The following is a 22,299-nucleotide window of genomic DNA, read 5'->3' as shown; positions in this document are numbered from 1 at the left end:
ACTGTTATAAATGGTCCAAGATCGGCTCCCGCTTTACAAGCGGGCACCGGATTCAAGCACCATTGGTCAAGAACGTGGATCTCATTGTCCTGGTGCAGGGTGAGCTCCGTGCAAGCCTAATCGGCTGGAAAATGAAGCGGGAATAAACGCTCATGAGGCAGCGCCGCCCGTGTGTGGGCCGGACTCGGCGATGGGCAGGGGTGGCCTCGCTCGGTGGGCACGGGGACGGCGCAGGGACAGCGTGGGGACGGTGCGTGGACGTCTGCGGCGCCGAGCGGAGGGCGCTCCGTCTCCTGCGCGTCAAGATGGCTGCGATGTTTGGCAATTAAATGCCCGGTGTTGGTAATTGCCTTGAGACTGAAATCTGTAATTCTGCTGTTTCCATGGAAATAGGAGGATCTCGTGATCAAGAAACAAGGCTGGGATTTGGGAGCACTTCAGTCCTAGGAAACTTCAGGCCTTGGCTTTAACCTTTCTTTCCCCAATTCCTCCTCCTGGTGGGTGTCCCCGGTGTGTTTGACTGGGAGGGGGGGGAGACACAAACCAGCCCTTAGGCAGAAATATGGGCGCCCGTATTGAGAGAAGCGAAGGCTGCATTCACTGGGATCCCGGCAGGAACGCTGCCGGTGCCTCCGGTGGTGACGGCCCGCGGCGCCTCGGCGTTCGGGCGCAGCAGGAGGAGCCGCGCGATCCGGGGGATGCTGGAAACGCGGGCGGCTTCGGGCTTAGCCCAGGAACGGGGCTGAGCGGGGGGGCCAGGACGGCCCCGTGCCGGGGCTCAGCCCTGGCCCTGCCGCACCGGCTGGCCCCGAGGGCCCCGTGTCCGGCCCCGCTGCCCGGCCCCGATGGCTCCCGTGCCCGAGGCAGGGCCGGCGCTGCCGCGCGTGGAGGCTCCCGCTGCCCCCGTCTCCCCTGCAGGGTGGATTCAGTCCTGGGAAGTGCAGGGCTCTGCTGCCCTTGGAGAGAACCTTCCTGCCAGGATGAAGCGCGTTGCTGCCTGCGGAGGAATGTGGGCCTGGTGGGAGGACGGGGAAGAACCCGCTCCTTCCTGGGTCCTGCTGTTTGCCGCTGCCCTTTGAGCACCGAGCAGTCGCACACACAAACCTAGGAGTGGAGCTTCTGTGGAGCCCTTTGTGTTCCTCCATAGTTTCTGCCCTCACTGGCCTCCTCCTAAGTCACAGCATCTTTAAAGCTGGCACCAGGCTTAGTGCCAAACAAAAACCCGGCCGACCTGCAGCTCGCCCGGGGCGCCGCCGAGGCCGATGCAGCGTTGCAGCCCCGCAGGAGGTGCGTGTGGGACAGACCGTGTCCAGGTGGTGCAGCAGCCCCAGCCCTGCGTGTGGGGACCCTCCGAGGAGCCCTGCAGCACCGGGAAAGCAGCTGGCAAGTGTGGGAGCGAGGAGGAGCGTTTTTATGGCTTCGGTAGGACTCTTGCCGCGTGCTGTTTGTGGTTTTGATGTCTGCAACTACTGTGACATTACTTTACAAATCTGAATAGCTATCAAAAAAACCCCATGGAATGATTTAAAGTCTGGGAAGAATATCTAATAGTGTAGTATGAGGCTTATCTGGAAGAAACCAGGTTAATTTAGAAGCTGAAGACAGAATCTAATCCCAGGGTAGAGCCAAAAGCATCTCGGGTTGAGATTTAAAGCACTCGTTTTTGTCAGAGAGAGTATCCCGCCATTGCAATAAATTAGCTAGAATCTCGTAAATATTTGTAAGGCCTCAAATCAAAGCCTGGAAAAAAGAAAGAAAAAAGTCTGTTGTAGCTCGGTTACAAGAGATGCTTTCGATGATGGATTTCTGGATGGAGTTTTCTGAGCGGTGCTGTGCAGGGGGTGCAGACGTGCTCCGCGCTTCTCCGGGCTCCTATCCCTAGGAAACGCAGGAGCCGGTACCGAGGGGATCCCCGGCGCTGCCGGAGGCGCCCGACGTGGACGGCGGCCTTGGACGGGCCGGGGGAACCGCGACGGCGGCGCTCGGAGCCGCGCACGCTCGCGCCGCGGTGCTCGGCTCTCCTCGCCGCGCGGTTCCGTTCCGGGGTCCCGCTCCGCGGCTCGGGAGAGCAGCCGGCTCCGGCGGAGCCCTGAGCAGTGACGCGGGGCCGGCAGCCCTCGTCCCTCCGCGTTCGCTTGGGCTCTTCTGTATCCGCTTCACTCAAACGCAGGGGGTTGCGTCCCCGCGGCTTGCGCTGCCAACAGCAGCTTCCAAGGGTTTTCCTGCGGATTTGGATGCGCACTTATGGACAGCAGAAGCAATTTCTGAACTAAGGGTGACCCCTAGTCAACCGTTCCGCTCCAGCTTTGAGCCAAGGGCGTTGATTAGCTCTTCAAGAAACTGAGTAAAAGCTGGAAAAACGTTCAACTTTGGCAAAGCTCCCTTATTTTTCCCTAACCTCAGTTTTGGAGATGCCTGAACTGCTTTTGCTGGAACTACTAAAAATACCAGCCTGATGGAGAGAGCAAACATGGAAAATTTCAGCTTGGATCGTTAGTTTGGCGACGTTTAAGGCGCCGATTTTCAGTTGCTGGAGGACTCCAAGGCAGCCTGAAGGGCAGCCCACGCCAGCAGCTGGACCCGCAGATCCGGGCAGGCTGCGGGAGAGGCGGCCGGGATCGCTCCATAGGGTCCCCTTCGCTCCGTGGGGCCCCCCTCGCTCCATAGGGCTCCTCTCGCTCCATAGGGCCCCCCCCTCGCTCCATAGGGCTCCCCCCTCGCTCCATAGGGCCCCCCTCACTCCATAGGGCCCCCTCGCTCCATAGGGCTCCCCCCTCGCTCCATAGGGCCCCCTCGCTCCATAGGGCTCCCCCCTCGCTCCATAGGGCTCCCCCCTCGCTCCATAGGGCCCCCCTCGCTCCATAGGGCCCCCTCACTCCATAGGGCTCCCCCCTCGCTCCATAGGGCCCCCTCGCTCCATAGGGCTCCCCCCTCGCTCCATAGGGCCCCCTCGCTCCATAGGGCCCCCCCCTCGCTCCATAGGGCCCCCTCACTCCATAGGGCTCCCCCCTCGCTCCATAGGGCCCCCTCGCTCCATAGGGCTCCCCCCTCGCTCCATAGGGCCCCCCCGCTCCATAGGGCTCTCTCCATGGCTCTGTGCTGCTGTGTCCCTCCCAGGGCCCCGGCTCCGTGTCCTGCATCCAGCCGCGGTCCAGCCTGGATCCCAAGGGAGCGGGAAGTGGCTCGTGGCTGCAGGTTGGTTTCTTGGTCGCCGGTTTCCTGAGTTCCAAACAGCGGCTACGTATCTTAATCCTCCTTTCCTGAGTTTTCTTCCCTGGATTTGCCCAGCCATCCCGTGCACCCGCCGCAGCCCCTGCCGAGGTGCCCTCCGAGCGCTCCACGGAGGAGCCGTTTCCGTCGGGGCCCAGAGCCTGCCGGGGACGAACTGTTCCCTTGGCCGCCTCCTCCCTCCTCCTGGCCCATGGGCTTCCTTCTCCCTCTGCCGTCTCCCTGCACTGCGGCCGCCCCGTCCCTTGGTCGTCCCCTCAACACCCACCACTCGTGGGGCGGCTCGTGGGCACCGCGCAGCAGCGCCCGTGGGCTCTGTCCTGCCGTGTCCCGCAGGGCCCCAGCCGGGCGCAGCGGCGAGCAGGGCTCTGGGTGCCCCTCTGCTCCCTGCAGCTGAGCACGCGGCCGCGCGCTGGGGAGCCCCGGACGTGCACGAGGACGGCTGCGTTTCCAGGGGGGTCCCCGGTCCCGCTGCCCGCTCCGAGCAGGGTCCGCGGCTGTTCTGGCCGTCCCTGTGCTGCCGTCCCATGCGCAGGGCCCCGGAACCGGCCCGCGGTGCCGCCGTGTCCCGCGGCGCTGCCGGCTGCGCCCCGGAGGCTGCCGAGACCCGGCGCGTTCCCTGCCGCCGAGGGAACCCGCCTGCCGTTCCGCGTGGTTCGAGTGTGCCCCCCAATGTGCCCCCCGTGCGTGCCCGGCCGGGGCGGGTCGAGCCCCGCGTGCGGCTCTGCAGCGGCTGCAGCTCGCGGTTACAGTCGGACGCGCCGCGCGCGGCACAGGGGCGGCTGCTGCGCACAGTCGGATGCAGCCGCCTGTTGGAGGGAGCCCTGCCGTGGACGGGGAAGCCGTAACGTGGCCCCATTGCACCCAATGTCTCATGTGGTCTAAAACAGCGTAGGGAGAGCTCAGGAGCCGGGGAGGAGCAGGGAGCTGTGCCCTTGGGATCGCTCCGGCCGGGTGCGGCGCCTGGCGCTGCCTCAGGGCACCTCCGAGCCCTGAAGTTTCCTGTCACAGAAAGCCGGTGTTGGGTGGTTGGGGCTCCCCGGGCACCAGGAAGCTGCTGCCGTGGACCAGCGGGTCCCTTTGTCCCTGGTGGTGGCCAGGGGCTCCCAGGGGTCAGCGCTGTGCCCGTCACCCCGGCCTTGTGCCTGCCCTGCTCCGTGCGCGCTGAGGGGCGTCCGGCAGCTCCGGAGCCGTCCCAGCCCCGCTGCCCATCCCGGAGGAGGACGTTCCCGTGCCCCGGCAGACCCCCAGGCCCCCTCACTTCTCCAAAGGCATTGGGTGGGATTCTCCTTCTGGGGATGGTATTTGGGTAACACTTGCCCTTTGCTGCTTGTTTTAAAAGGGTTGGTGTCACAAAACTGAAAAATAATTATCAGCCAACGCATTTAGGAGAAAAAAAAACATAAATGGAAAATGCAAGCAATAATTACATGTTCCCAAAGAATGTCATCTTTGTGCCCAGAACTCTGAAATCCCGCAATTAATGGAGGAGGCTGCACTGTTTCAGAGCTGGACCTGGCACGTAAGAGGTGGCACATCCAAACACGAAGGCAGTCACATATAATTAGTCATCGGAGGAGAAGAGCTTGGTACTACCGAGCATAAATGAGGGACTTGAAGAAGTAAGACACAAGCAGCAATCTCCGTCTGGCCTGATCCGTGGCCAAGTGTAAATGGAGGTGGTCTCGGAGTTGGCTTTCCAGTGGGTTTTGCAGGGCCCTGATCTTCGCCTTACAGCATTTAGCATATTTATCGATGCCTGGAAAAATGATGATTGAATTAATAAAGGTTCCGGAAAGTCCCAGACAGGGGAGCAGTGTAAGCAGTGGGGCGGGCACGTCGCTCCTGCAGGAGCTGGGGCTCTGACGGGGCTTCATGCCGAGAACTGCAGCCGAAACCCTCGCGGGGTTGGGTAGGGTACGAGCTGCTGTCACAGGAGGGGAATGCAGGCCGCGAGTGCATGTTTGTGTGTGTATATGTGTATTTGTGTGTGTATATGTGTATTTATATGTGGGACGTGGGGAAGGAGAGAGGATCGGCACTGGGTGATCACGGCTGGGGATTGAGCGTAGTTCTGGTGTCTGTGCTAAAGGAAAAGCGTTGGAATTGGGAATTAATTAGCAGATTGGAAAACACACCGATAGGGAGAGGCTTGAGCAGCTCTTCCCTCTAGATTGTCGAGGGAGATGTTACAGGGCTGTTTGCTCAGATTTACAGATATTTCTGAGGGAGCAGAATGTCGATGGCGGTGCCTGTGGACAGGAGTGTGGCAATCCCTGGCTGGATGCTGGGGCGGAAAGACAGTGTCTGGGAGCGGGAGCAGGGATGGAGAGGGAAAGGAGCCCGGGGCTGCTCCTGTGGGGAACGCGCACGGAGCGCTATGTGGGACGGAGCAGGCGCTGGCTCCGAGCGCGGGGACCGGGGATCCCACGGGGATTTTCCTGCTTGGAGCGGGAAGGGCCTGCGCCAGAGCGGCCATGCGGGCGGCCGCGCGCTGCATCCCGCTCCTGAGTGCTCGTCCTTGGCGTTTGGATCCTGCTCTTCTAATGGCTGCTGAAGTGCAGCAGGGACGAGCTAGTCCAGAGGGAAGGCGGCTCCGGAGGGGCCCTGTGCACCCCCCGGAGCTGCTCGTTCCGGCCTTTTCCCAGGGCGGCCCCTCAGAGCCCGTCCCCGCCAGCCCCTTCCCTCCGCTCCGTGGGCTCCTCGCCCGCCTGCGCCCAACACAGCGATGCGGAGCTCGGGGCGCTCACGGTGCCGGCGGGTTTAGAGTCACCACGAACCGCGTCCTGGCCGGCGTCGCGGGTCCCGGACAGCGCCCGTGGGTCCCGTGGCTCCTGCGGGGGGAGGTTTTTGGCCGGGTGCCGCTCAATTCTGTCCAGGGCTGCCCGGAGCGGTGGGAGGAGGCTGCAGCGCTGAGAGGGGTCCAGACTGCGGCCCCCTGCTCTCCGTGTGCAGGGGCTTGGGCCGTTCCCCGGGTTGTCTCCACCGAGGCGAGGAGGGCGGCGAGCGCTGCGGATGGCAACGCTCTGCACCGTGGGGCTGAACAGCAGTGGGTGCTGTGGACGGCGATGGTCTGCGCCGTGGGGCTGAGCAGCGGCGGACGCTGGGGATAGCGACGCTCTGCGCCGCGGGGCTGAACAGTGGCGGACGCTGGGGATGGCGACGCTCCGCGCTGCGGGACCAAGCACCCATGGTCACTGCAGATGGCGACGCTCCGCGCCGTGGGGCCGGGCGATGGTGACCGCGGCGGGACGCACGTTCTTGCTGCGCGCTCGGCTCTGCGCTGCTGGGGGCGCACGGCGCGTCCTGCAGGAAAGGCCCCTGCTCCCCACGGGCTCTGCTGCACGTGGGCCCCGCGGGGCAGAGCCGGTGAGCCGGACTGAGCGGGGCCGGGGGGTCCCGGGCAGCGGCTGCGGCTGCCGTCGCGCGGGGCCCGGTGTGCGGCACGGCCGAGACCGCCCCCGCGCCGGGACACGGTGCCTGCTGCAGGGAAGGGGCTGCGGGGGGACAGAGCTGGGGGCGAGGGCGGCCGGAGGGGCAAGGGGGCTGCTCCGGGAAGGTGCCTGGAGCCAAACCAGAGTCGGAAGCAAAAGCCGCAGCAGTCGCTCAAGACGAGCACAAGATCCAGTAATATTTCCCTGAGGGTCTGGGGGGCTTCCTGAGCCCATGGCAACGTCCTCACATCTCATAGCGCTGCATCGATTTTCCTTCCGTGATCCTACCGAGTTGCCTTGTGAGCCTGATGCACTCCAGTACCCACCGCGCGCTGCGGAGAGGCCTCCGCGTGTCCCAGCGTGGCCATGGAGAAGGGCCCCCTTCGGGTGCTTGAACCCTGCTCGTTTCATTTGTTTCACCTGCTTCTTTTATGGAAGGATGCAGCGAGTGGCTGCTTCATGTACCTGCTCAGTGCTTTGGATATCGAACCCCAGCCTTCCATCCCGCCTCGGCTGTCCCTTCCCGCGTGACAAGAGCGTCTCTGTTCCGAGCGCTTCCTCTTGGCTTCCCGTGGCGCGGGGCGGAAGGGGGTTCCGCACGTGGGTTTGGCGCGTTCCGGCCCGTTGCGCCGCGCGGTGCCGGCGCGGGCGGCCGCCCCGTGCCCGCGGTGCCGTGTCCGGCCGGGGCGCAGCCAGGGCCGTGCTCGGGGCTGCCCTCGGCGCGTTCCCCGCCGCGTCTCCCCGAGCGCTCCGGGAGGACGGCAACGCTCTCCGGTCCGTGCTGATGCCGTCAGGAGCTCGGTGCTGCCGCGCCGTCCCCGCTGTGAAGCCGTCATGGACGTCCAGGTAGACCAAGTCCGGTAGATCCCATGAATTCCCACTCCGTGTTCATCCCTCAGAGGGGGCAGCAGCTTTGGGGGGTGTCACTGCCCATCGCAGAGCCCCTGGGGGTTCTCTGCAGTAGCCCTGCATCCGCCTCGGCTTCTCCCTGCTCCGTCTCACTGTTTTCTCTGGGTTTGCTGCTACGGAGGCTGCACCGACAGCTCTGTGGTTCCTGGGTCTCCTGGAGCTGTTTCAGGAACGTGGTGCTGTATTTGCTACCTGTTTCTCTCTGGTTTGAGGCCGTTGGGGATGCAGGGCACAGGCTGCCGACAGCCGCTCGGCTCCTCATTCCTGAGCGCGAGCAGGGGCTCTGCTGAGGTCCACGGCACCGGCCGCTGCCCCGAGAGCGCCCGGGCTGTGCCTTGCACACTCACCCTGTCACAGTTCTGGCACTGGCTTCCATCTTTCTCACCTTTACCGTTTCCTCCACTTTCTGCTATATGAAATGTTCTGAATTTCAGGTTTTGCAAATACCTTACAGCTCTCTGTGGGCTGCGTGACTCCCTGGGCATCTTCATTACTGTTGGGATTATGGTAGATGGTAGAAACCTGTTAATGAAAACCAGCCTGAGCGAACCCGTGCCGTGGACGGACCCCCGGGGGAGCTGCCCCGTTGTTCCCTGTCGCTCCGTGCTGCTCGCGGGGCAGCAGCAGCCGCTCGCTGGGGACGCGGCCCCGGGAAGGGCGCCCGGGGCTCCCTGCCCGCGTGTCTCGGAGCGCGTGGGCCCGGCTGCCCGGAGCTCTGGTTCGTGTCACCTTCCCGGGGCCGCAGCGGGACGCGGGAGGAGGGCGCGTGGCCTTGGCACCGTGCGCCGGACGGGACGGGGCGCGGGGAGCTCCGCACTGGCTGCGCTGGCTCTGCTCTGCCCTCGCTGTTCACTGCCCGGCCTCCGCTCACTGCATCGTGGCCGGGACGCCGGCTCGTCCTGCGGCTCCCGCTGCCCCCTCTCTCCATGGAAACTGCAGCCGGCAGCTCCCCACGGTGCTCCCGAGCGGAGCGGCTCCCTGCGCGGGGGCTGCTGGAGGCTGGGCCTGCAGGAGCAGACGGGCACGGAGCAGCGGGGCGCGCGGAGCCCGTCCCGGCGCGCGGCGCGGCCGGGCCCGGTGCAGGGGAGCGCGGAGCTGGTGAGTCCTGCAGGCGCCCGGACGGGACGCGTTCCTGCCCCGTGGGAGCTGCTGGACGCGCTGTGGTGGCACCGGGGACGGCCCCGCGCAGGGGTGCCCCGGCCGGGCGGCAGCGCTGGCCACGACAGCTGCTGGATTCGCAGGGTCGTGCGTGGAAGCACCGGGCGACGTCGCCGTTCTCTGCGCGGGGGAGGCCGGGCTGTGCCGGCCCCGTGTCCTGCGGGTGACGGGGAGCCAGGGCTGGCGCCGCTGCCCTTCCCTCCCGCGTCACCGCCGTGTGCTGGCACTCGGGCTGCAACGTGACGCGCGGCCGGCGGGAGGCTGCGCGCCAGAGGCTCCCTCTTCGGGAGCGCATCCGTATTGCCGCACTGGGGAGCCCGCGCACGTGGCCGGCTCGCTGCGGCCCGGCACGGCACATCACGGCCCGGCATGGCCCGGCACAGCACGGCACGGCATGGACCAGCACGGCCCAGCATGGCACGGCACAGCATGGCCCGGCACAGCATGGCACGGCACAGCATGGCACGGCACAGCATGGCCCAGCACAGCATGGCCCGGCACAGCATGGCACGGCACAGCATGGCACGGCCCGGCAGCGCCGCCGCTTCCGCAGCGCCGCGGGACCCGCCTGGGCTCGTGCAGCCTCTCGGGCCCAGGTCCCTGCGCGAAGCCGCCTGCCACCAGGAGCTGCCTCCGGCTCCCGCCGGCTCCTCTCGCCCTGGCGGAATCGTGCCGGGTGCTGGAGCAGTGCACGGAGTGCGTGGAAGCCTCTGTCGCGCAATGAGCCATTTAGATGGAAAAAGCCTCGATGAGGGAGGATCCGGCTGGGTCCTGCGCTGCAGCGAGGGCTCGTTAAAGGTGGCAGCTGGAGAGGGAGAGGAGGAAAACCAGGGAGAGGGAAGAGACATTGGGAAAACGAGGAGAAGGGAGACCCTTGGGTAATGGCAGAGAAAGGGACAGCCGCTGCTGGCAGCAGAGATGGGGAGCGTTAGGGAAGAGGTGGCAAAACTTCCTCCTGGGGAGAGCCTGGAAGAAATAGATGGGATCCTGGAAAGACCAGCAGGCCTTAGAGATAACGTGTCTGAACAAGAAAAATCCCTTGGGCGAGGAGGGGCTCGGATCCCGCGCGGGGGGCTCGGGGTGCAGGTGAGGGATTGCAGAGGTGGGAATGGGACCCGGCTCCTGGCAGCTACACACGGGTCCCTGTAGGGACGGCAATCCCTGACACTGCAATCCTGTAAACCTGGATCCATTCACCATCCGTGGAGAGTCTGGGAGTGACCAGCAGGTGGGGATCGAAGCCAGCGCCAGGATACGGCGCTGCAATACCGCACCGCGGTGCCGGGCGCTGCGATACCGTGCTGTGGTGCTGGGCACCGTGCTGCTGGGCACTGTGTTGCTGCGGTGTTGGCTGCCACGATACCGCCCTGCGATACTGCACCGTGGTGCCAGGCGCTGTGATGCTGCATTGCAGTGCTGGGTGCTGCGATACCGCGTTGCAGTGCTGGGCGCTGCAGTGCTGAGTGCTGCGGTGCTGTGTGCTGCAGTGCTGGATGCTGCGATACCGCGTTGCAGTGCTGGGCGCTGCAGTGCTAAGTGTTGCGGTGCTGGGCACTGCGATACCGCGCTGTGGTGCTGGGTACTGCGGTGCTGGGTGCTGTGGTGTTGGGTGCTGCGATACCGTGCTGCAGTGCTGGGCGCTGTGGTGCTGGGTGCTGCGGTACCACGTTGCAGTGGTGGGCACTGCAGTGCTGGGCGCTGCGATACCACGTTGCAGTGTTGGGCGCTGCAGTGCTGGGTGCTGTGGTGTTGGGTGCTGTGATACCGCATTGCGGTGCTGGGCGCTGCGGTGCTGGGCGCTGTGGTACCACGTTGCAGTGGTGGGCACTGCAGTGCTGGGCGCTGCGGTACCACGTTGCAGTGCTGTGCGCTGCGGTGGAGGCCCCGCAGTGTCCAGTGGTGCTGGGGTGCCCTGGCAGGACACAGGGAGGGGGTGACGGGCACCCGTCGCCCATCGCGGGGCCCCTGTCCTTGGAGGCGGCCAGCGCCGCTGCGAGCCGGTCCCGGGCAGCCCGTGTGTGACCCGGCGGAGCAGCCGGGGTGCCCGGAGCTCCCTGCCCACCCCGAGCGCTGCGGTTCGGCTGCAGCTCGTGGCTCCTGCGGGGCTGGCGCGCTCCGCGTAGGCGCTGCACGAATCCCCCTTTGCTTTGGCGGCCCGCGCCGCTTCGGAGCGTGCGGAGCAGGTGGAAAGGGCCATGTGGGAGCGTTGTGCGTGTGACCTGCTTCCTCCCGTCCCTTGGGTGCCTCGGGACAGGGACAGTGCGCACCGTCTGGGCTCCGCAGGTGCTGGCTCTGTTGGGCTTGGCTGGAAGCTCGTCCTGGAGCCTCCCTGGGCCGGGAGGCCTCCCCTGCTGGGCTGGGGGCGCTCGGTCCCTGCGTGAGGGTTCCCTGCGGCGGCGCTGGGCCGCGCTCGGGGGAACCGCGTCCTGCCCGAGGCTGCGGTGCGGGCGGTCGGGGCGGGAGGCAGTTTGGACCGTCCTGCCGTCTGGGACCTCCCGGTGGAGCCGGACTTGGAGGAGAGCCCAGTGTGCCCGGGGGGAGGTGACAGGGAGCCGGGCACGGCGGGTGGCCTGGGCACAGCTGAGCCCGGCGCGGAGCCCCGGAGCCTCCACCGTTCCCGGGTGTCCTACCGGGGCTCACGGGCAGCTCAGCGCCCTGGGCAGGGAAACGGGAGCCCCGAGACGGTGCAGGCGGAAGGGGCGCGCGATGGGGAGCAGCGCGGGGGGCAGCAGCTGGGCAGCGACTTAGGGGCTCTGGGGGCTGTGGAGCGGGGCCGGCTCCGGGCTCGGGGGAGCGGGGCCGGTTCCGGGCTCTGGGGCTCGTGTCGCGGGGCCGATTCTCAGCTCGGGGGCTCGTGTCGCGGGGCCGCCCCGCGCGGGGCGCGCGCCCCGTCCCACCGCTCGTTCCGTTCCGTTCCGTTCCGTTGCGCTCCGGGGCGGGCCCGGCCGGGCTTTGCGGCGCGCCGACCGGCCCGGGCACGCCGGGGCGCCCGGCGCAGCGCGCGGCGCGGCGGGGCCGGCAGGCGGCGGCAGGGCCCGGCCCGGCCCGGCCCGGCCCGGCGGCGCCACCACAGCGGGCCCCGCGCCTCGCGCCGGGCATGGGGCGCGCGCGCCGCCGCCGCCGCCGCCGCTGACATGGCGGAGCGCGGGCCCTGGGCCGCGCCGCGCCGCGCGCTCAGCGTGTGCGAGGCCCTGGACGCGCCGGGCGCCGCCGTGCGCGCCGCGCTCGAGGCCGCCCCGCAGCAGCGGCGGCGCCCGCGGAGCCTGTGCGGGCCGGGCCCCGCGGCGCTGCTGCCCCCCGCGCCCCCCGCGCCGCCCGCGCGCGCCCGCCTGCTCGAGCTGCTGCGCCCGCGCCCCGCGGCCTGCGCGCCCGCCGCCCCGCGCCCGCCGCCGCGCGCCCCCGACGCCGCCGCCTTCCTGCGCCGCGGGCCCCTCTGGGGCAGCCGCCGCTGGAACCTCTTCGGCGGCGGCGGCGGCGCCCGCAGGAGCTTCAGCTCCCTGCGCAAGAGCTTCAGCTTCCGCCTGCGCCGGGGCCACGAGCTGCGGCGCTCCGAGTCGGGGGCCCTGCTGCGCCCCGCGCGCCTCCGCACCAAGAGCGAGGGCGACGCCGGCTCCCTGCACGCCTGCCCCAGCAAGCGCGAGCTGCTGTGCCCCGAGCTGCCCGGCGGCCGGCTGCACGCCGAGCCCGGCCAGCCCGCGGGGCTCTGGAAGCTCCTCACCAGCCGCTTCCGACGGCGGGAGCGCGGCCCTGCGGATGAGCGCGGTCCCCTGCGGGCCCTGGGTAAGTCGGAGCCCGGGTGAGCGGCGCCGCGCGCAGCAGGTCGGGTGGCAGAGGGTGCCCGCGGCCTTCCCTTGCCGTCGGCACCGTGGAAGGGTCGGGGCTGTGCCGCGCCGCGGGGAGCAGGGGCTGGGAAGCGGCGGTGCAGCGCGAGGGGAAGGGGCCGCGCGTGGGCTCCCCGCAGAGCGATCGGGAGCAGGGACGGTGCGAGGGAGCCGCGGCTGCGCGGAGGTGCTCCCGGCGGCCGCCGGTGCCCTCGTTGTCCTGCCCAGGAGCCCCGGGAACAAGCGGGCGCTGCCCTGCTCGGGTGCACCGAGCGCACAGGGCTGGGGCTCGCTGGGGCTCCCTCAGTGTGTGCGGTTCCAAGAGCTCCATTCCCGCACGCTCCGGCCCGCTGGCATTCCCAGAGCCGGGTGCACGCTCGCCGCGTGTGGAGCGAGCCCCTTTCCCGGGGGAGAGCGGCCTCCACCGCTACGGGAGTGTTGAGCGGCAGCCGGACAAGGACACGGGGCCGGGCTGGGGCGCCCAGAGAGGCAGGTTTCCAGGGGCTTCCCGGGGTTTCCGCCACTGCTCTCCTGGGTCCGGGTGTTATGGAGCCGCCGGCTCGGCAGCTGTGCCGGGAGGGACCATGGGGACCCGCGGCGCCCCGGGCACGTGTGCGCTGACACCGCGGCCGCCGGCGGAGCCGTGTGCCCGTGGCCTTCCCGGAGGAGCGGCGCTTCGGTAGCAGACACCCAGTCACCGGGGCTCGCGGCGCCCTCCGGCCGCGGGTCTGTGATCGCTCATGGACCCCGAGCGGTGCCAGCCAGGTGCCGCCCCGGCTGCTCTGGGGACCAGGGAAGGGCGGCTCGTGGGCCTCCTGCCTGCACTGCTCCGGGGGCTGCTGGTGAAGGGGGGAGCAGGAGGGAGCACAGGGACAGTGCGGGGACAGAGGGCACAGGGACAGTGCTGGGGCAGAGGGCACAGGGACAGTGCAGGGGGCACAGGAGGGAGTGCAGGGACAGTGTGGGGGGCACAGGAGGGAGCGCAGGGACAGTGCAGGGGGCACAGGAGGGAGCACAGGGGCAGTGCAGGGACAGTGCAGGGGGCACAGGGACAGTGTGGGGGGCACAGCAGGGAGTGCAGGGACGGTGCAAGGACAGTGCAGGGGGCACAGGGACAGCGCGGGGGCAGAGGGCACAGGAGGGAGCACAGGGACAGTGCAGGGACAGAGGGCACAGGAGGGAACGCAGGGACAGTGCAGGGGGCACAGGAGGGAGCACAGGGGCAGTGCAGGGACAGTGCAGGGGGCACAGGGACAGTGCAGGGGGCACAGCAGGGAGCACAGGGGCAGTGCAGGGGGCACAGGAGGGAGCACAGGGGCAGTGCAGGGACAGTGCAGGGGGCACAGGGACAGTGCAGGGGGCACAGCAGGGAGCACAGGGGCAGTGCAGGGGGCACAGGAGGGAGCACAGGGGCAGTGCAGGGACAGTGCAGGGAGCACAGGGACAGTGCGGGGGGCATGGCAGGGAGCGCAGGGACAGTGCGTGCAGGGGGAGCACGGGGACGGTGCTGAGGGAGGGGACGATGCCCGGCCGGTGCCGGGCTCGGCGGGAGGAGGCTCCCAGGCCCGCGGAGGCTGCGCTCACGGCTGGGGAATGCGGGTGTATCCCGGGCGGGAGGGCCGGGCCCTGCCCTCGCGCGGGGCCTGTCCCTGCTTGCCGCCCGCGTCCCGGCGGGAGGGAGCCGCGTTCCCAGGGGAGCAGCCGCGTGGGCCCGGCTCGGCGCTCCCGCTCTGCCGGCAGCTCCGCGACGCCTGCGGAGCGCTGGGGACGAGGCCGCCCGCGGTCCACCCCTCGCTTTGGTGCTCGCGCTGCTGCCAGTTTGCGCTGCTGCCCGCGCGCGGTCCAGGCTCCCCCGGGCCGTGGGGTGCGGCCTGCAGAGCAGGGCCTCGCTCCTCGCGCTGTTCCGTACGCCCTGTAGCCCCTGCTGGGCGCGTGGTCCCCGGGCTCCGGCGCGGAGGCCTCTAGCCCGGATTTCCCTAGATGCAGCATCCTGCCCCATCCCGCGGCCGCTGCAGCGCTGCTGCCCCTCCGCACTCGCAGCCTGTGCAGGAGCGGGGTGCGTGAGCCCCGGCAGGCTCCCAGGCGCTGCTGCCGCCCCGCTTGCAGGGCCTGGGCAGCGCTGCGTGTGCTGGGCTCGCGGGCGCCGCGCTGCGCCGTGCCCACCTGCCCGGCCCACCTCGCCGCGCCGTGCCCCGTCCCTGCACGGCGCCGGCCACGCTGGGTCCCCGCTCAGGGAGGGTTCGGCCTGGCCCGAGCATGGGGAAAGGCTGGAGGGCCGCGGGGAGGACGGAGAACTTGTCCGTAAGAAAGGGCTCAAGGGCTCATGTTTGTTGGGCAGAGTGAAGGCCAACGGGGGACGTGGATTTCTGTAAACATAGCGAGGGACGGCGAGAGCCTTTGGGGCCCAAGAGCAGTGTCGGCACGGAGCCGAGCGCCGCTCACGAGGGAGCGCAGGCGCGGGCCAGAGCGACGCGTCCGGCCCCGCTCCGGGTGGGCGCTGGGCGCGGGGGCACGGGCTCCCGGGAGCCGCCGCGGGTGGCCGCGGTGCAGGGCAGCGGGACCCGGCCCCGGCGCTCCTGCGCGGCGCGGGAGGCTGCGCTCCGCGGCGCCCCGTGCCGGACCGGCCTCCCCTGGTCCGCTCCGCGCTTCGTGGTGGTTCAGGGGACTCGCGCACGGCGCGTGAGAGGAGCAGAGGGCTCTTAGTTAATAAGGCAAGGTTTGCATAGTGTATTCCGGAGATAATGATATGTATCGTCTCTTGTCGGTACCTGCCTGAGCTTAGCTGGGAATGTTGGTAAGGAGCAGAGAGGAGGTGGGGGGCCCCCTGGCTCCATGCTCAGCCCAGCCTCGTGTCTGCAATTCCGACACACTCGAGAAGTCTGGAGGATACCAAGGAAAGAGTTATCAAGACGCGGATCCAAACGGGCTGATTCTCCATATGAACATGGTAGATTGAGGCACTCTGATTACAGTCTGCAGGTGTCTGTATGAAGAGGGAGTTTTGAGTAGCTGTGTCCTTCCAATCTTAACCTGCTTTTGCTTGGGGAATTAGACAGCTGGAGCTGAAGCCAGACCAATTCTGAGCAGGTTTTTACTGGCGAGGTAGGTCCCAGCAGAGCACGTGGGGGGAAGGCAGTGGATGAGCTGTCCCGTGAGGTCACTGCTCTGCTGGGTGTCTCCTCAGCAGGCCCCTTCCAGCTCTGCCAGAGCAGACGGAGCTTGGTAGTGTCCTTGGGCCTGCCTGTCTTGGAACATGGGCTGGAAATAGCAGGCGAGGAGAGCGTTGAAACGCGTGACTCCTCCGAAGTACGCGCACTGCAAAACGCGTGACGCCGGCTGGTGAGGCAGGTGGCCCCTGGTGCAGCAAAGCTGGGAAACCAGCACAAGTTGGGGTTCGTGCCCTGTTTCCAGAGACGTGCGAGATGCTCGCCCTTCACTGCTGCAAAGTATTTATGTCCCGGTGGGAGAACCCTTGCTGGGATCACATCCTGCTCACGCTGTCTGGTGGCCGCGCTCTCCGACCGTACGAGCCTTGAACGTGTGGTCCCCGACGTGCAGGAATCTCTGGCGGCATTGCCAGGATTGAGTCGGTATCAAGGCTGGCTCTGCCCAGGCGTGCCGCACCGCAGCCGTTCCATCCGCGCGCGCAGGCAGCCGCGGCCTTTGGGACTTGGTTCGTGCGGGCACTTCTGTTTGCGCGGCCTCTGCCCTGCGTCCAGGGCTGGGTTTGTGCCCAGGCTTTCAGTGTCCACGCTGGTTCCACGGTGGCTTGGATAATGACTTGGTTAATTATTAGTTGCTGTCTGTATGGTGTCCAAATGCGTCCAGCACTTGCTGTTCCCGGCACAGGGCCGGTGAACCTGCCCCACTTCACCCGATGAGCGGGTCAGCCTGTGCAGGGTCAGCTCTGTTCTCCCCTCGCCTTGGAGCAGCAGCAGGAGCGTCGCCGTTGGCACGGTTGAGTCCCTTGGGCTGCTTTGGAGTGGGCCGTGCGGTGGGACGTGCTGCCGTGACGGAGGGCCCTGCGCTTCCCCCCGTGGTGCCGGCGCCGTCCTGCCGCACAGCAGCGCTCGGGTCCGTGGCTCACGGGAGACACCGTGGAGAGGCAGCCGGGAGAGGCAGCGTGCGGGAGCGCCTGCCGCGGGCCCCGGGGCACCTCGGCTGCTCGTAGGGTCTTCACACACCCGCTCTGCCGCGCCTCCACACGGGACTGCGCTCTCTGAGTACGGAGCGTCCGCGCCTGGGAATCTCCACGGCGTTAGGGCTCTCCGTGGTGGAAGCTTCTAGGGAATCTCCGTGGTGGAAGCTTTTGGGCAGCAACAAAACAGGCCCAAGTCTTCCTTCTGAGGGCCGGGCCGGGCTGGTCGCCTTGCCGCATGCCTGGGTCTCGTGCCACGGAGACGAGGCCGCCGACGGCCTGTGGCCGGGCGCTGGGTGCGGAGGCGGCGCCGCGAGGACCCGCTCCGGTGTCCGGGGTCGGGTGCACGGAGGGTGTTGCTGTCTCCCGTGTTCCCCAGGAGAGCGGCGGGGGCGGCAGGGGAGCGGGACAGCCCCGCGTCTTTCAGGGCTGCGGGACAGCCCCGCGTCCGTCAGGGGAACGGGACGGCCCCGCGTCCGTCAGGGGAGCGGGACAGCCCCGCGTCCGTCAGGGGAACGGGACGGCCCCGTGTCCGTCAGGGGAGCGGGACAGCCCCGTGTCCGTCAGGGGAGCGGGACAACCCCGCGTCCGTCAGGGCAGCGGGACAGCCCCGCGTCCGTCAGGGGAACGGGACGGCCCCGTGTCCGTCAGGGGAGCGGGACAGCCCCGTGTCCGTCAGGGGAGCGGGACAACCCCGCGTCCGTCAGGGCAGCGGGACAGCCCCGTGTCCGTCAGGGCAGCGGGACAGCCCCGCGTCCGTCAGGGCAGCGGGACAGCCCCGTGTCCGTCAGGGCAGCGGGACAGCCCCGCGTCCATCAGGGCTGCAGGACAGCCCCGTGTCCGTCAGGGGAACGGGACACCCCCGCGTCCGTCAGGGGAGCGGGACAGCCCCGCGTCCGTCAGGGGAACGGGACGGCCCCGTGTCCGTCAGGGGAGCGGGACAGCCCCGTGTCCGTCAGGGCAGCGGGACAGCCCCGCGTCCGTCAGGGCAGCGGGACAGCCCCGTGTCCGTCAGGGCAGCGGGACAGCCCCGCGTCCATCAGGGCTGCAGGACAGCCCCGTGTCCGTCAGGGGAACGGGACACCCCCGCGTCCGTCAGGGGAGCGGGACACCCCCGTGTCCGTCAGGGGAGCGGGACAGCCTCGTGTCCGTCAGGGCAGCGGGACAGCCCCGCGTCCGTCAGGGGAGCGGGACAGCCCCGCGTCCGTCAGGGCAGCGGGACAGCCCCGCGTCCGTCAGGGGAGCGGGACAGCCCCGTGTCCGTCAGGGGAGCGGGACAGCCCCGTGTCCGTCAGGGGAGCGGGACAGCCTCGCGTCCGTCAGGGGAACGGGACAGCCCCGCGTCCGTCAGGGGAGCGGGACAGCCTCGTGTCCGTCAGGGGAGCGGGACAGCCCCGTGTCCGTCAGGGGAGCGGGACAGCCTCGTGTCCGTCAGGGCAGCGGGACAGCCCCGCGTCTGTCAGGGGAGCGGGACAGCCCCGCGTCCGTCAGGGGAGCGGGACAGCCCCGTGTCCGTCAGGGCAGCGGGACAGCCTCGTGTCCGTCAGGGCACCGGGACAGCCCCGCGTCCGTCAGGGCAGCGGGACACCCCCGTGTCCGTCAGGGCAGCGGGACAGCCCCGCGTCCGTCAGGGCACCGGGACAGCCCCGCGTCCGTCAGGGGAGCGGGACAGCCCCGCGTCCGTCAGGGGAGCGGGACACCCCCGTGTCCGTCAGGGGAGCGGGACAGCCCCGCGTCCGTCAGGGGAGCGGGACAGCCCCGCGTCCGTCAGGGCAGCGGGACAGCCCCGCGTCCGTCAGGGCAGCGGGACACCCCCGTGTCCGTCAGGGGAGCGGGACAGCCCCGCGTCCGTCAGGGCAGCGGGACACCCCCGTGTCCGTCAGGGCAGCGGGACAGCCCCGTGTCCGTCAGGGGAGCGGGACAGCCCCGTGTCCGTCAGGGCAGCGGGACAGCCCCGCGTCCGTCAGGGCTGCGGGACAGCCCCGCGTCCGTCAGGGCACCGGGACAGCCCCGCGTCCGTCAGGGCACCGGGACAGCCCCGTGTCCGTCAGGGGAGCGGGACAGCCCCGCGTCCGTCAGGGGAGCGGGACACCCCCGCGTCCGTCAGGGCTGCGGGACAGCCCCGCGTCCGTCAGGGGAGCGGGACAGCCTCGTGTCCGTCAGGGGAGCGGGACAGCCCCGCGTCCGTCAGGGGAACAGGACAGCCCCGTGTCCGTCAGGGGAGCGGGACAGCCCCGTGTCCGTCAGGGCAGCGGGACAGCCCCGTGTCCGTCAGGGCTGCGGGACAGCCCCGTGTCCGTCAGGGCTGCGGGACAGCCCCGCGTCCGTCAGGGCAGCGGGACAGCCCCGTGTCCGTCAGGGCTGCGGGACAGCCCCGTGTCCGTCAGGGGAACAGGACAGCCCCGTGTCCGTCAGGGGAGCGGGACAGCCCCGCGTCCGTCAGGGGAGCGGGACAGCCTCGTGTCCGTCAGGGGAGCGGGACAGCCCCGTGTCCGTCAGGGGAGCGGGACAGCCCCGTGTCCGTCACGGCGCGCGCCGGCCTGGCGGCCCCCGCGGAGCTCCCGCTGTGCGCAGCGATGCACGCGCGTGCCCAGCGCAGAATGCCCTGCTGAGAGAGCTTGTGCTAATTAAATTCAGGGAACGACATATGCCGCATTTAACTAGCAAATGCTGAACACGTGGAATGGACAAAGCTGACATCAGCGAGTTGTGTGGGCTTTTCTCGACAGGTTACTTGGCCTGTGGCTGTTTTGGGCGGTTGAGAAACAGTTCTTGAGGTGCTATCCTGCCAAACTGCAGATTTCGTCCACGCACTCCCGCACACACCTGCTCTTCCCATTTGCTGCGAGAAGATCCTGGCAGATGAGAAAAGCAAGTGCAAAAACCTGACTCAATGAGAGGATCCTGCTGCAGGATGGCATGAGGACCGGCTGGTGGAGGTGCCTCCTCGTACGCAGGGTCCCTGGGGCTCGACCTGGCGGCGCGTTTGGGCCTGCGAGCGGATGCAGCGGGCCTGGCGAGAGGGTACCCGGATGCCAGCGTGGCCCGCACGGGTCCTCTTGCGTGATGGCAGAAAGGAAGTCTGTGACGTGGAGAGCGGAATAATCATTTTGTGAAAACAGCTCGTCAGCCAGCGCGAGTCGTTTGAAAGACTCTGTTGCCGTGTCTTGAACAGTCCGAGCGGGTTGTGCTCGGCCGTGAGCCGGCCGTCCCCTGGGCTCGCGCAGAGGGTGTCAGCGATGGCTCCATGGCGTTGGGCGATGCTGAGGACCCCGTGTCCTGTTCCGGGTCCCTCTTCCCGGACCAGCCCTGGGGGAGGAACACAGCGCAGTGCTACGAGCTGCCGGCCGATGCAGCCAGACGCATTTATATTTCTTCTTGGTTGGTCCTCTTTTTGGTGATAAGAGCAAAGGCTCTCCCCTTGGTGTTTAACAAGTGCCGGGGTGTATCTGTGCTCGTAGTGCATTGCTAACGCAGGAAGTTGGGGAAGCTGACTCTAAAGCCTTCTGGTTTTGCAGAGTTTCAGCTTTCAGGAGGCAATTGAATAGTCTCAAAGCTGTCTGCATGAAACTCATCTACAGTTGAAAGATTTACAGTTCGTAAATGATGTTGAAGGGTTTATGGTTGGACTCGATGATCTTGAAGGTCTCTTCCAACCATAACAATTCTATGAGTCTGAAGCTAGACCTGAAGAGCAGTCAGTTAGTGCCAGTAGTCGGAGCGCAGGGGAAACTCGGCTGAAATGCTTCTCTTGAGCAGGGTCCTTCTGCACGAGGGGCTGCAGGGGCCGGTCCAGGTGTCTCCAGGGGCCGCGGGTCCGACGAGGCGCCCGGTGCCGCTCTCGGGGCGGGAGGATGAGGTGCCCGGGTGGGTCACGGAGCACCGTGCATGTCCCTGTGGGAACGTGCCCATCGGGGTGGCCAACCAAGTCATGGTGGAGTCTCCGTCATGGGCAGAGGATGTTTTCGGAGGAAGAGGTTCGTAGGGAGTTTATGAATGGGAGGCTGTGCCCTCTGGCAGGGGGCAGATGCAGCAAAGGCCTCCTGATGCTGACATTGTGACCGTGGCTTTGGATGTGGACAGCAATGGAACAGACCCCTCTGCAATTCTGGTAATTTTCCAGAAGATTTTGAAGGAATTTGTATCTTCAAGGGCACTTCTGCCTTAGCATTTGCTGCTTTTGTCGCCTGGTCTCTAAGCGCTCGCTCTCACGGATACTGGGTCACAGTCTGTGCAGTTGCAGACGGGTCTCTCCGAACGCTGCCGGCAGCCGCGTGTCTTGAGAGGGGCCACGTCTTCACCGGGACGGCTGCAGGGCAGCGCTCGCAGCCGGACGGGTCAGCCGCTGCGGTCGTGTGGGCCTGGCCGTCAGGGCCGCCCTCCTTCCCCACATCAGGGCTGCTCTCCATCCACTCATCACAGCCGCTCGCCGTCCCGCCGTTAGGGCCGCTCTCCATCCCGCTGTTAAGGCCGCTCTCCATCCCGCTGTTAAGGCCGCTCGCCGTCCCGCCATTAGGGCCGCTCTCCATCCCTCCATCACGGCCGCTCGCCCTCCCGCCGTGCGTTGGGAGCGCGCTACGCGGCAGCGCGGGCGCCGGGCGGGAGGCAGCGAGGCCGCCGCGCGGAGCAGCCCTCGGAGGGCCGGACTGCGCGGTGCGGAACGGCGGGGCGCAGCGGTGCAGCCTGCGGCCGTGCTCGGGGTGCTGGAGGGGTTCAGTCCGAGGGAGGGCCGGCAGCATCCGGGGACGTTATCGGAACGGGGCACAAGGGCAGCGGGTGCTCCCGGCCGCTGCTGGTCAGCACCGAGTTCACAGAGGCACCCGTGGCTGCGAGCGGCACGTCGATAACGTTTAATGTCTTGCACGAGTGGCTGCAGTTACGTTGGCATCGTGTTGCAATTACTCAGGCGCCGTTACCCAGAGGCCGGCGCTGCTAAACCTGGGGCTGCTGCTAAGGAGCATCTGATCCGGGTTATAATGGGACACGTTGAGCAGGAACCCGACGGTCCCTCCGTCCCGAGCCTGCCGGGACGGACAGCGGCAGGAGAGGAGCTGCGCTCCCTGGGTCGCCCTGGGGAGCCTGGGCACTGCTGAACGTTACTCGTGCTGCATTCAGGCACCCCCAGGAAAAGCCTTTGGCCAGATTTTCATTGTGCCAGAGGAACAAAACTGTGGAGGCAGTGAGATACTGCGGCGTGCAGCCGCCCTGTCCCCAGCAGAGCGCTAACAGTGAGAGCGTGCGCCCTGCGCGCGGTGCGGGCCCGCGTCCTGCCGTGCCCACGGCCGCCGGGACGGGGCTCCCGCGGGGACCGCAGCGGGAGCCGCGTGCGGAGCGTCCTCGTCCCCAGCCCGTGTCCCCGTTGCGGCCACGGTGACGTTGCGAGCGGGGCTGCACCCCAGCAGTTGGTTTAAATGCTGCTGGTGGTTGAGCCCTCTGGATTTGCCTGATCCCTTCTTGAAACCATCTGCGTTTTCGATTTCTGCAGTAGTTCGTGGCGCTGGGCTCGGTGCTTCCATTACGCACCCTTGAGGACGCAATGCTCTCGTAGGTTTCCGCTTTCCAAAAACACGTATTATTTTTATGCAGAGAAGAAAGAGCAAATGCTGCTCTT

At 67.8% G+C, this 22,299-nt stretch overlaps 2 protein-coding genes across 3 annotated transcripts in view; one reads left to right on the top strand and one right to left on the bottom strand.

Annotated features, from left to right (window-relative positions):
* AGAP3 (ArfGAP with GTPase domain, ankyrin repeat and PH domain 3) overlaps positions 1-22,299 on the top strand; it is a 113,497-nt gene that overhangs the window by 14,798 nt on the left and 76,400 nt on the right. The gene's annotated exons all lie outside the window — the stretch shown is intronic.
* LRRC61 (leucine rich repeat containing 61) overlaps positions 1-22,299 on the bottom strand; it is a 275,533-nt gene that overhangs the window by 225,667 nt on the left and 27,567 nt on the right. The gene's annotated exons all lie outside the window — the stretch shown is intronic.

This window comes from Tinamus guttatus, unplaced genomic scaffold, assembly GCF_059628265.1.
Source record: "Tinamus guttatus ecotype Peru unplaced genomic scaffold, ASM5962826v1 Tinamus_guttatus_pri_ptg000078l, whole genome shotgun sequence".
NCBI classification, from domain to species: Eukaryota; Metazoa; Chordata; class Aves; order Tinamiformes; family Tinamidae; genus Tinamus; species Tinamus guttatus.
The sequence above is the reverse complement of the archived record's forward strand: the minus strand, read 5'-3'. Positions and strand labels throughout refer to the sequence as shown.